This window comes from Hyperolius riggenbachi, chromosome 12 (genome assembly GCF_040937935.1).
Source record: "Hyperolius riggenbachi isolate aHypRig1 chromosome 12, aHypRig1.pri, whole genome shotgun sequence".
Classification (NCBI taxonomy): domain Eukaryota; kingdom Metazoa; phylum Chordata; class Amphibia; order Anura; family Hyperoliidae; genus Hyperolius; species Hyperolius riggenbachi.
The window spans coordinates 195,553,555-195,566,660 of NC_090657.1; the positions used below are offsets into that span (position 1 = coordinate 195,553,555).

Sequence of the window (13,106 nt, forward strand, 5' to 3'; positions counted from 1 at the left end):
TCATCTCATGCACAGGCTGAGGATTAGTGAGGAACAGTCCTTGTAGGCCAAATGTGCTGATCACACACTTGTACATGGGCAGCACTCAGCTCTCCTGCCCAAAGCCCGACCAATCGGATAACATTCAAGCAAGATGATGTTTATAATGACACATACAGAGGAATATAATTGGCTGCAGAAACCGGCCCACATAGAGGCATCCTGCGACTGGATAACAGTCTCTAGCCCAGTCCGTCAGGATCTTGGCGACGTTTATCCTCCACTCATATCTACTCTTTTTTTAAGGGGTTACACATTGTCATAGGCCTGTCCAGGTTGAAAAGCTACACCCCACTGTGAAATACTAGTCTGGGGGGGATCCCCAAAGGCCTCCTCTGCACAAAGTGTCCTGACTCTCTCAAATGAACCGAGTACTTTTGACACTGATCAGCGAGCCCAGGGCCTGTACAAGTAACAATTGGGCCCTAGGGCAAAATTAGCCTGGAGGCCCACCAACAGCGACCCCCCCCCCCCCCCCAGCCAAAAAAGCATAATTAAGGGCCCTTTGTTGCAGCCAAATTTCCCTCCTGGGCCCCTGAGCTGGCTGCTGACCTTCCCCCAATCACCTCCCAACTTAACTGTGCTCCCTAGGACCTCTGCAGTATCTATTTCAGTGTTGTGTCTCACCTGCCCGCCAGCACAGATGAGACGCTACTCTGCCAAATACTCTGCAGAGTCCCTGGGGAGCAACAGTTAAGATGGGGGAGGGACACCTTGGGGGCCCCTACAAGCTCTGGGGCCCTGGGGCAATTGCCCATTTTTTCCTATGGTAGCTCCAGCCCTGAGCGAGCCAATGCTCAATTGTTGGTAAGCTACTGAATTTTTGTACGTGTTGCTGCTCACAATAGCGCTAATTGCAGTCTGAAATGCGGAAAAAGCTACGCATGGCCAGTCCTGACGGGCCTGTCGGCAAAAACGAAACTAGCTGGCAGCGGGGGACCATAGGATTAGTGAGTGGCTGCGAGGGCACAGGACTGCTGCAGGGGGCTGGTAGAAGCCCCAGGTGAGTAAAATTCATTTTTTTTATGGCTTAAGGTTCACTTTAAAGAGACTATGAAGTATAAAATACTAATGGTGTGCATGCTGTCCTTGTAAAAGGTTATACTGGTTTCAGTGGTCCTGTCAGTATAACTCATTCTCGGAGACCCTCTGTGCAGCCACTTCTGGCTGTTAGCCCCTCCCCCTTGCAGCCAAGTGAGTAGAGAGAGTGCCATGGCGCTCAGCTGCAAGGGGGTGGGGCTAACCACCATACAGAGTGTCTCCATGGATGAGTTATACTGAAATTAGTGCACTTGGCACTCTGCGATGTATATTGCATAACAGTTTATACTGGTTGCAAACTTTTGCAAATCCCTGCGCTCTGTATTTTTTACTATTTATATTGCACATCTGTTCTTTCTGGATCTATCTTAACCATTTTAAGTCACACACTTTCAACAGTTAATTTTTGTGTATGTTAAATGCATGGTTCTATAGGTATGATTTTAGATAAGGTTTTATTAGCCATGGTCAGTAAATATCGATTATGTAAAAGATTCAAGCACTTTATTGTCATTGTGTGACACAACAATGACTTGCTGGAGACAAATATATCATCATTATGCTAATATAGTTTTTATACACATTTAAGTAGGGATGGTTAGAGATATATGCTGGTACCGATAGTTACATTTTACCTTTATGTTACTCTGATGGTGGCTGGGACCATGTTTCAGTCTCAGGATTTTAAATGCACTCATAATTTTAAATTATTTTAATGGTGGTTGGAACGAATTCCTTGCCTTTAGATTTTGAATGTAACACATTATATATTAAATATGAATATGTGCACATGTATGTAAATGTATACCTATTTGTTGTTTTAGGCATTTTTTTATTAACCTGAAGAAGCTGGCCATGCCTCGCGAAACGCGTTGTCAATTTTTTTGAATAAATATTTTTCCAGTTGAACTGGTATCTATATCTTCTGGAGAGGTACCGGTAAGTGATTACCTCTCATTTACACATTATGATTTAAAGTTGTTCTAACACCCATATATTTTGGGCACCTACACCCCACTCTTTTATGAAATTAGTTGAATACCTTAATAGCAATTTGTAAACCAGCTTTATTGGAAATCACAGGTAGTCCATAAAGTAAGCAGGAAGGGGTAATTGACATTGGTTAAAGAACGATAGGTATCCTTCTCACCTGTGGCACAGTAATAGTGCGTGAACCTCAAAAAAATATGCATATTGTTTACCTTTGCAAATGTTTTGGGAGTTAAACAAGATCCTGTGCATGTTTTACATATACATTTACTTTACTGACTAAAATTGTCAGCGCGTTATCAAATATGAGTTGCAGATACCTGTAAACTTTAGCTCATCAAGGCTATTAGAAAAGATCACACAGCAGGTTATTTTGTGATTATAAGACACCAGTAAGGGCCTGTTTACATTATACGCGGTGTGATGCGGCTACATAGACGCATGGCACTGTGGCTGTACTGTAACTAATGCACAGCAATGGAACAGTTTCCATTATGTGCTGGTTATGCAGAGCGATCAAATAATCTGTAGCATGCTACACATTCTCGCACGGCCACATCCGCGTCCCATCTCTTCCTATACACTTCTGCATCAGGAGTGACGCGAATGGCAGCAGAAGTAATGCGTAGCCGCATCTCATCCCTTCGGCTTCCATTCACTAACGGAAACGGGCCCGAAGTGATTCTACCCACCAGCCATTGGCGTAACTGAGGAATTTTGGGCCCCAGTGCAAGTTTTACATTGGGCCCCCCAAGCATTCTGTACATAACAATTCAAATGGCCCAACAAAACCTACCAAGGACATCCACAGTATGAGATGTGTAAGTAGATTATGATTACCACTGTTCAAAGAATTCTGTATATAAAAGTTATCATTACCAGCAAAGCACCATTGAAGAGCTAATCCTTTGGTTGACTGAGCAACCCATTGTAAGCCTCTCTAGCCCAAGGGCCAAGGTGCGGTCGCAGCCACTGCATCTTCTCTTGCTACGCCACTCCCACCAGCCTCCTCCCACAGTTCTGTGTTGAGGCTATTTACCAGTAAACTATTCTACCCACCGGCCTCCTCCCTTACAAAGCAACCTTTGCATAAAGGGAAAAAAAATAAATCAATACATTGCGAAGTGAGAAGTTAAAAAATAGATTTAATGAAATGATTGATGAAATAAAATGATTGATATTCACCATGTAATTGTTCATATTGTTTGATCCACGGTCAGCCTGCACATCATCATCTTTACTGCTGACAGACATGAAAAAAACAGACAGCACCAACTGCCATTATCTATACTTACACCCTCTAATAATGCGATAGGCTGAAAAGTTTTTTTTAATAGATATACATATGCACAGAGGGAGATATTGTTTGCGTGGCAGTTGGAAACAGCCGTTATTTCCCACAATGCAACACGGCTCACTAACAGGAAACTGTCAGGACCATGGTCCTGACATCACACTGTGGGAGGGGTTCACCATATTAGCAGCCATACAGACCCCCTCCCCCCCCCCCCTATGATATATTTGAGAATAGGTCCTCTCATGGGAAAAAGGTACCAGACACTGATTATGATGAGGTGGAATCCTTGGTTACAGTCCCTCTTTAACTGAAGCATCAGTTCTGTGTGGATGCTGTTAAATATCACAATTGAGTTATCCTGCCCTGAAGAGCGAGTACAAAGCTCATACACAGACAGCATCTATGGCGCCCATTGTGCTGTACACAAATCAATGCAGATTTTCAATCCCGGCCATCAGGACAGTAAATAACACACATCCTGTACTGATTTTCCTTCACAGCATAAAGCATATTTCAGCTAAAATACCAGAAATGCAACAAACTTTTTTTATTGCATGCTATGATTAATGGGCTCCATTAATTCATGTTGTTTGACCAGATGGTAAATCACAGAAACTCGCTGTACTTTGTAAGGCAAAGCACTTTTTTTTAAAACTTGGAATGTCTTCATGAAACAGCAGGTCAGACAGTGTTACTGCCTACAGGAACATCCGCTGCAGGGACTCAACAGCCAAACACTGACCTCGGGGTCACAGGAGGGGCCACTGCCGGTCTGATATGTGATCTCATCGCTACACAGGCATTTATAGGAAGAAAAGGCTGAATCACAGGAAATGGGAGCCGCAGCCTCAAGATCCCACCGAATAAAACTTATTTTTAATCTTACATAGCGGCAGCATTGAGAACCATGAGCCGCTTATACCATTCTCTGGCAAAGAGCAGCGTAGACTCTTATGTCCACCACAAGCGTAAGCCCAAGCAATAAAGAAGCAGTAGAGTGTTGTACCCTGTTAGCCATCAGTAAAAACAAGATGATTTGAATCAGGATCATTCATTAACCTTCTTGGCGGTAAGCCCGAGCTGAGCTCGGGCTATGCCACGCAGGAGGATTTCTCAGGCCCTGCTGGGCCGATTTGCATATTTTTTTTGGTACACGCAGCTAGACCCCCCCAGACCCCATGTGCTGCCTGGCCAATCAGTACCAGGCAGCGCTGAGGGGTGGATCGGGACTCCCTTTGTTGTCACGACGTCTATGATGTCGGTGACTTCATCCCGCCCATCGCCATGGTGATGGGGGAAGGCCTAATGGAAATCCCGTTCAGAACAGGATTTCCGGACGGGCTTGATCGCCGGAGGTGATCAAAGAGGGTTGGGGATGCCGCTGCACAGCGGCTGTCATGTAGCTAGCGCTAGGGTAGCTACTGTACATGATTTAAAAAAAAATAAATTAAAAAAATAGTGCTGCTCTGCCCCATGGCGGTTTTAATTGACTGCCAGGAGGGTTAACCACTTCAGCGTTTTTTCATCTTATGCATCCGAGCAATTTTCACCTCCCATTCATTCGCTAATAACTTTATCACTACTTATCTCAATGAAATGATCTATATCTTGTTTTTTCTGCCACCAATTAAGCTTTCGTTGGGTGGTACATTTTGCTAAGAATAATTTTTTTCTAAATGCATTTTAACGGGAATATTAAGAAAAAATTGAAAAAACATAATTATTTCTCAGTTTTCGGCCATTATAGCTTTAAAATAATATATGCTACCACAATTAAAACCTATGTATTTTATATGCCCATTTGTCCCGGTTATTGCACCATTTAAATTGTGTCCCTCTCACAATGTATGGTGCTAATATTTGATTTGGAAATAAAGGTGCATTTTTTTCAGTTTAGCATCCATCACTATTTACAAGTTTATAATTTAAAAAAATAATAGTAATATACCCTCTTCACATGCATATTAAAAAAGTTCAGACCCTTAGGTAACTATTTGTTTTGTTTTGTTTTATTGTAATTGTTTTTATTTTATTTGGGTATTTTGGGGAGCGTGTGGGAGGTAAACAGTTAATTTTAAATGTAAGTGTGGGTCTGTTCATTAAAAAAAAAATGTATGCAGATGTAGTTTTACTATTTGGCCACAAGATGGTCTCGGTCATCTATTTTTATTTTTATTTTTTTTTAGGCATACTGTAAGCATACTATGTACGCTTACAGGAACTGAACAGCGGATGTGGAAATAGAACAATTGCAGCTTCTCATAGAAGCCAGCGATCATTCTAACAGGGACTTAGATCAGTGAATGGGAACTGCATTCCCATTCATTGATCTCTGGGCTAACAGGCGGCGGCGCGGGAGTGTGCACAATTGGCCACGGGAGCGCACAGCAGCCTTTTGGACGTAGCTACGTCCAAAAAGTTTAAATGGTTAAATAACTTAAAAGAAAGAAGAGTAAGCTTTCAATTATTAAGCCTTCTTCAGACTTCCTCTATACTGACAAGATGTTAGAACACACAGCTTATACACACTGGGCATTCGAAGGAGAAACATAAATATATGTCATTAGATGCCTTAATTGCAACATTCGGACGGTCTCACAGGTATGCTAGCTAATTTATTATAAATAGATAAGACCACTTGTTTGTTTAACCACTTTACCCCAAAGCGTTTTTTACCATAACGGACAAAAGCGATTTTCACCTTTCAGCATTCATCCCTTTCATTTGCCAATAGCTTAATCACTACTAATCACAATGAAATGATCTATATATTGTTTTTTTCACCACCAATTGGGCTTTTGGGGGTTGATATTTGTTTTCAGTAATTTTCTATGCATTTTAAAGGGAAAAACAAGGGAACACTATTTCTCCAATTTCATCCCCTATAGTTTTAATATAAACACTGCTACTGTGCATAAAACCCACACATTTTATCTGCCTATTTGTTCTGGTTATCATAAGATTTTAATTACCGTATATACTCGCATACAAGCCGAATTTTTGACCCCCAAAAAGTGGGTCAAAAGTTGGGGGGTCGGCTTGTATGCGAATCTTCCCCGGTGGTCTAGTGGTGGGTGGGTGGTGGGTGGTCCGCGCCCCGCTCCCCCCCCTCCCCGCTCCCCCCGCGGCCGCCGCTGCTATTACCTGCTTAGGCAGCGGCCGCTTCCTAATCCGCGTTCCCCTCTGAAGTTTCAGCGTGTATCACAGCAGCGCGCCCGGCGCTGCTGCTGTGACGATGCAGGGGGCAGGAAAAAGCGGTTCCCCTGGTAACGGCGATACAGATCGCCGCTATAGGGAGCCGCGCTCTTTCCTGCACTCTGCATCATCACAGCAGCAGCGCCGGGCACGCTGCTGTGATACACGCTGAAACTTCAGAGGGGAACGCGGATTAGGAAGCGGCCGCTGCCTAAGCAGGTAATAGCAGCTGCGGCCGCGGGGGGAGCGGGGGGAGCACTACCTACCTATGCTGGGCACTATACTGGCTAAACTGGGCACTATACTGGCTGAACTGGGCACTTTACTAGCCATACTTGGGCACTATACTACCCATACTGGGGCACTATACTAGCTAAACTGGGCACTATACTGGCTAAACTGGGCACTTTACTAGCCATACTGGGGCACTATACTAGCCATACTGGGGCACTATACTAGCTAAACTGGGCACTATACTAGCTAAACTGGGCACTATACTAGCTATACTGAGGCACTACCTACCCATACTGGGCGCTATACTGGCTAAACTGGGCACTTTACTAGCCATACTGGGGCACTATACTAGCTAAACTGGGCACTATACTAGCTAAACTGGGCACTATACTAGCTATACTGAGGCACTACCTACCCATACTGGGCGCTTTACTGGCTAAACTGGGCACTTTACTAGCCATACTGGGGCACTATACTAGCCATGCTGGGGCACTATACTAGCTTAACTGGGCACTATACTAGTTATACTGAGGCACTACCTACCCATACTGGGCGCTATACTGGGCACTATACTGGCTATACTGGGCACTATACTAGCTATACTGGACACTACCTACCTATACTGGGCACTATACTAGCTATACTGGGACACACTGGGGGGCTGCACCAATCCAGCATTTCCTACCCCCGGCTTATATGGGGGTCAATCATTTTTCCCTGGATTTTCAGGGAAAAGTTGTGGGGTCGGCTTATATGCGGGTCGGCTTATATGCGGGTATATACGGTATGTCCCTAGTACAAAGAATGGTGACAATATAGTATTTGGAAATAGGTGTATTTTTTCTTTGTTTTTTTTCCCCACTATTTTCACGTGCACGGGAATGCACATGCACGCGCGGGAGCGCGCACGAACACAGCGGCAGCAGCACTGTCTGACTTATAAAAATGCCCTGGAGCCATTAAGAGGCTCTACCAGGACATTTTTATAAGTCCGCTTGTCATTAAGTGGTTAAAATGCATGTAAAATAAAATAATTCTTAGCAAATAGTATCACCCAAAGAAAGCCTAATTTGTGGTGAAAAAAAATATATGTAGATGTGTGATAAGTAGCGATAACATTATGGGCAAATGAATGGAAGGACCATGATATGTAAAAATTGCTGTGGCATTTAAGGGGAAATAACCTGTGTGTAAAGAATAGCGGAGATGCCGCCGCATGGGCAAACGGCATGGCGGCCATCTCCGCGTTCCAGCCGGCGGCTTATGCTGCTGGTTCGCCTGGTCCTTCAAGTGCACACAGATTAAGAGCTACGCGCGCGCCAGGCGACAGGACCTTTATGCGAGTAAAAGGGGAGTCAGCTGATCAAGCCGGTCATCTGACTCCAGCTATGCTCCGGATTAGCTGAGTGACTGGGGCGGCGCTGTGGAGCGCTCTGGGTATTTATAGGACTTGCCTGTCAGTTACAAGTTGTCTGCTGTTGCGAATGCTTACGTGTGAGCACTCAGACCCTAGTCAGATCTTACAGTGTGTTAGAACCAGCCGGAGCTGGGAATTCACACTTAGTCAGATTCCGTTAATAGCTTTAAGTACTATTGTATTGTAAGACTTGTGTACCATTCTTTAGTCTAGTTCCCAGGTGTTGAAACCAAGGACTTCACACCTAGACTAGGATATTGCTATATTACTACGGTTTATCTGTTATGATCTCTCGCCTTCCTGACTACTTTCTTGCTTACTGATTCGGTACTTCTGCCTATCTGATAACTGTTGCCGACACTGCCTGTACCTGGATACCGAATCAGTCTTCCACCTCTGTACTATATCTGTCCGTTCGTTGCTGACCTTGCTTGTCTTACCTGTCTGCCCTCCCTAGTGGGTCTTGCCACTAGTGAGGGAATTCTTAAGAGCTGTCACCTAACCCTTAGGTTATCAGCCTTGCTGTACTGTCTGTGACACTTGCTCCTCAGGTGCCGGTTAGCTGCAAGCAGAGTCTGTTGATCACCTGCTCCTCAGATCATCTTGCAGCACAGTCAGTGGTCCCTGCTCCTCCGTGGTCCACTGGCTGCAGTACAGTCCGATTCCCTGCTCCTCAGGGAACCCTTGGCTGTAGTACAGTCATAATCACTCATTCCACCTGTGACCACGCTTGCAGCCCAGTCAGTGGTCCCTGCTCCTCAGGTGTCCACTGGCTGCAGTACAATCTGAATTCCCTGCTCATCAGGGGATCCTAGGCTATCGCCTAGTCTTGATCACCTGCTCTTCAGGTGATCATACTCTCAAACACCGTCAGTGGTCCCTGCTCCTCAGGTGTCCACTGGCTGCAGTGCAGTCTGAATCCCCTGCCCCTCAGGGGATCCTTGGCTGCAGTATTGTCCGTATCTCCCGCTCCTCGGGAGATAACTTCTCCAATTACTGTTGCACCAAACACAATACCACATTAGGTGTCCTGTGTCTAGCTATACTAGTATTATTGGTGATTCTGCAGATCTCCACATAATCAGGTATAGCATCTGTATTATTGGTGATACTGCAGATCACCAATAATCAGAAAAATCTGTGTTGCTGACACCAATCGTTACACTGTGGTAGGGAAATTGTTAAAATAATGACACTCTTTTCACTCTTCTGTGCATGCGGTCCATATCATGAGGGACTTTGATTGGCACAAGGGCTGGCTATGTAGATCAACAGACAGCAGGGATGTTTTTAAGCATACAGTAGGTCCAAGGTACATAGGTACAGGAGGTGCTTTGGCTAATGCATACTGCAGAAAGCTCCAATTGTTGCCTGTGGAAATGGGGCGACACCTGCAATACGTATAACGTTAATTAGTGGATTGTTTTTTGAATAAAGAATCTTTTGCAGTGATGTCTATGTATGGGAAGGTAAGTCCACCACCTCTTTCTCCTTTTAAACCGGTTTTAAATATTTTATCCTGAATTGGCGCATCTGTTATTTTATGCTAAGATGCTGTTCTCTGTATGTAGTAGACATTTGACATTACCAACAGGTTTTGGGTTAGTCCATCTCTTCATAGGGGATTCTCAGCATGGCCTTTATTCTTTATAAAGACATTCTCTGAAAAATATACAAAGATGCTGGCCAGTCTCCCTGCTTGCTGCGCACTTTTTTGGCAGTTGGATGGAGCAACTGCCATTCACTAAGTGCTTTTAAAAATAAAGAAAACCCTCAGAAGATGGGTTAGGCCAAAATCTATCGGTAATGTCAGATTTCTACTACTTACTGTAAGCAACATAGGAGAAAAGTAATGTATGGCTCATTTTTTCTCTGGAAGAAACTTTCTTCTTATTTGTGTATTTTTACATGTATTTTAAATTTTAAGATTTTCGCGACAGAGGTCCTTTAAGTAAGTTTTAGACACAGTTGTTGGTAACGTGATGGAGTGTATTGAACAAAACTGGGGTCCATGTGCAAATCACTTTTTCTCCTGAGTTTTCTCCTAGGTGATATTTTGTGCATAATAATAAATAATAATAAAAAAATGCATAATAAACCACCAGCAAGCAAGAACATTCTAAAATAAATTTAACAGTACTTTTCACCAACTTTTTGGTACTTTTTCAAATATAAATGCTGAAAAGTTATTTTAGAAAGATGAAAACAATCTCCTAGGAGGTATCTCAGGTGAAAAAGTTAATTGCATATGGGTCCGGGTTGTAAGTATAGGAGTTAAAGGGCACTGAGTGTGCATTAACACCTAGTAATTTCAGGTAGGCATCCTAGATTAGTTTAACAATGGTTATCTGATTCAATTGGACCCAAACCAAACATTTTTTTAATTTAAAAATATTTAGTTGCATAATTCAATTCAAAAATATTTAGTAAACACTCCTTCAAGCCTATGAGCATTTCAGTGCATGCTTTTCACCCTTCTCTTTTCATAACTAGGGTTATACAGGTGGCAGCCATTAGCAATTCCTCCTTTGCTGGACACCATCTACTCCACCAGTCTTCCGGATTCTGTCCCGGCAATATGAAAGGAAGGGAGGGGTTCCTCCAATAAATCTAAAATATTTTATATTTGTCATCGTGCAGCTGAAAAAAGGCTGCTATTTATTATTCTAATTTAGAAAATAGATTTTATTTCTGAAATCTTGTATTTTTAGTTTGGGTCCACTTTAACATAACAGTGGGGTGGCAAACGCTATTAAGGTACCAATGAAAATCATTTGCTTTACATTAGTTCTTATTGATTGTCTAATAGAGAGTCTCAGGACTAAATTCCGTAAAGAAAAACTATCATTTGTTGTTTTTTACAGCCGAGATTGTTGTAACTTTCCTTTTCCTAAATATGCGTTTTTTCTTGTTGCAGTTTCTGAAAGAAAACTCTTTTCCATAGCAACAAACTATAGTCCCCATTTCACACTTACAGTGCAGATCAGAAAACTAGAGAGAATTTAAGAAAGACAGACCCAACCTTTGCTTGAATCCTTGGAATAGATAATGTGCATTATTGCAATGTTAAATGTAATATTGCCTTCTTAAAACTAACAGGAACTGTGGTCGGGGTGGCTCAGCACCCTGTAGAAAAGACACAGGAGACACAAGAATGGGAGTCCAGTAGTGAAATATGTAGATGATTCACAAAATGAGATATTAAAATAGAAATACTACTCACAAAGGAGGTTTGCATGGTGCAACCGACTACAGGAGGCAGTTGGAAACAATAAACCCGACTCCACTCAGGGTGGTCCTGACCAGGACCTGGATGTGGTCGCTCTCTTAAGAAAAAGGGGACAGGTCTCCACCCTGGTGGAAACCACTGGTAGTCTGTCACCACCCCTCGGACAAGAAAAATACGGGGGTATACTAAGCACAATTGGGGAAAAGAGGCGCCCTGGTTGGATAAAAGCATCTAAAAACAACTGTTTTTAGATACTTTTATCCAACCGGGGCGCCTCTTTCCCCCAATTTTTCTTAAAACAAAAGGTATTTGCGATAATTCAGCTGTAAGTGAGCAACTGTGGCAGTAGCATAGCTACAACTCATAGGGCCCCCCCAGAAAGACATTTATTGGGGCAATCACTCCATGTTCACACCTCTAGACTTGCCTCCCCTTGGTGTACTTCACAGGCTGGGGGCCCATCTTACAAGGTCATAAAATAAGTGAGACCACTAGAACAAGTGTAGTCACAAAGACACCTGATCTGGAGGACTGGCCCTTGTATCGGAGGAAGAGAAGGTTAGTAGCAGGGGCCCTCCACAGCTCTGGGCCCCCCTTTAGTCACATGGTCTGCTTCCCTATAGTTATGCCTCTGAAATGTGGTTTCACGTGATGCATTCCTCCTGAGTATGCAGATCATCTCTTTATGCCCCTGAAGGCTAGGCACACATTCACAACCGCTGGTGTATAGCAACCCTATAGCTAATATATTTTACATAGCTACATCAATCAATCAAGCATGCATACAGCCTGTTTCAGTCTTACTGGTCCTTGTTAGTGCAGTGTTTTAACCAGTTCCCCACCGCTGGTATGTGTATCTACACCCCTGGAAACTTCACATAACAACCAGGGGCGTAGATGCATGTACTTGTTTGTTTACCTTGCTGTTCCCGATCACTGTGTCACAGATGGTCGATTCTGACGTTCCATGATCGGGGAATGAGAACAGCTTGTTACAGTGCCTGTAATGAATGAGAGCCGGCGTCAGTGAGGTGCCGGCATTTCATTCACAAAACCCAAATGTAGACAGTATGTCCGTTTACTATTTATAGTACACTGAAGTTAAGTGTAGCACCATCTTGTGGCCAAAAAGTAAAAATGCACCCCCCCCCCACATTACACTACATACTGTAAGGGACTTAGCTTCCGTGGCTTCCAGCGCGATACTTCCGGGTTGCGGACAGAGCGGGCGGATCCACATCGCCGCACACCCAACATCATTAGGTCAGTGGACGTCTCCTCAGTGCAGAGACGAGCTGCAATCTCTCAAGGGCGTATGCATGTTCGGCCGTCCTCTAGGTTTAGACGGCAAAAACGATAATGTCAGCTGACCATCCTCTATCAGCTGACACTTAGGTAGAAAGCGCTGTGTGATTGGTGTGGCCGGCCACTGATTGGTTGATGTTGGTATTTAAACCCCTGCTGTCATTTGTTTATTGCCTGTGATAGTGTTTGCTTTGGGCTGTGTACTGGAAAGTGCTTACTTCTGTGATTGATTGCCAGGATTCTGACCTTTGCCTGTGACCTGGATATTCCCTTTGACCGCTGCCTGGATTGACCTTTTGCCTGGACTGACCTCTCTATTGATTGCCGACTGCAACTGACCTTGGATTGTATTTGACACT

The 13,106-nt window shown here is 43.7% G+C and overlaps 1 long non-coding RNA gene across 1 annotated transcript in view; it reads left to right on the forward strand.

Annotated features, from left to right (window-relative positions):
- Positions 1-13,106, forward strand: part of LOC137542394 (uncharacterized) — a 383,858-nt gene that overhangs the window by 202,899 nt on the left and 167,853 nt on the right. The window contains exon 3 of the long non-coding RNA XR_011025418.1: positions 1,905-2,019. This is a non-coding gene — a long non-coding RNA (uncharacterized lncRNA). The remainder of the gene's footprint in view (positions 1-1,904; positions 2,020-13,106) is intronic.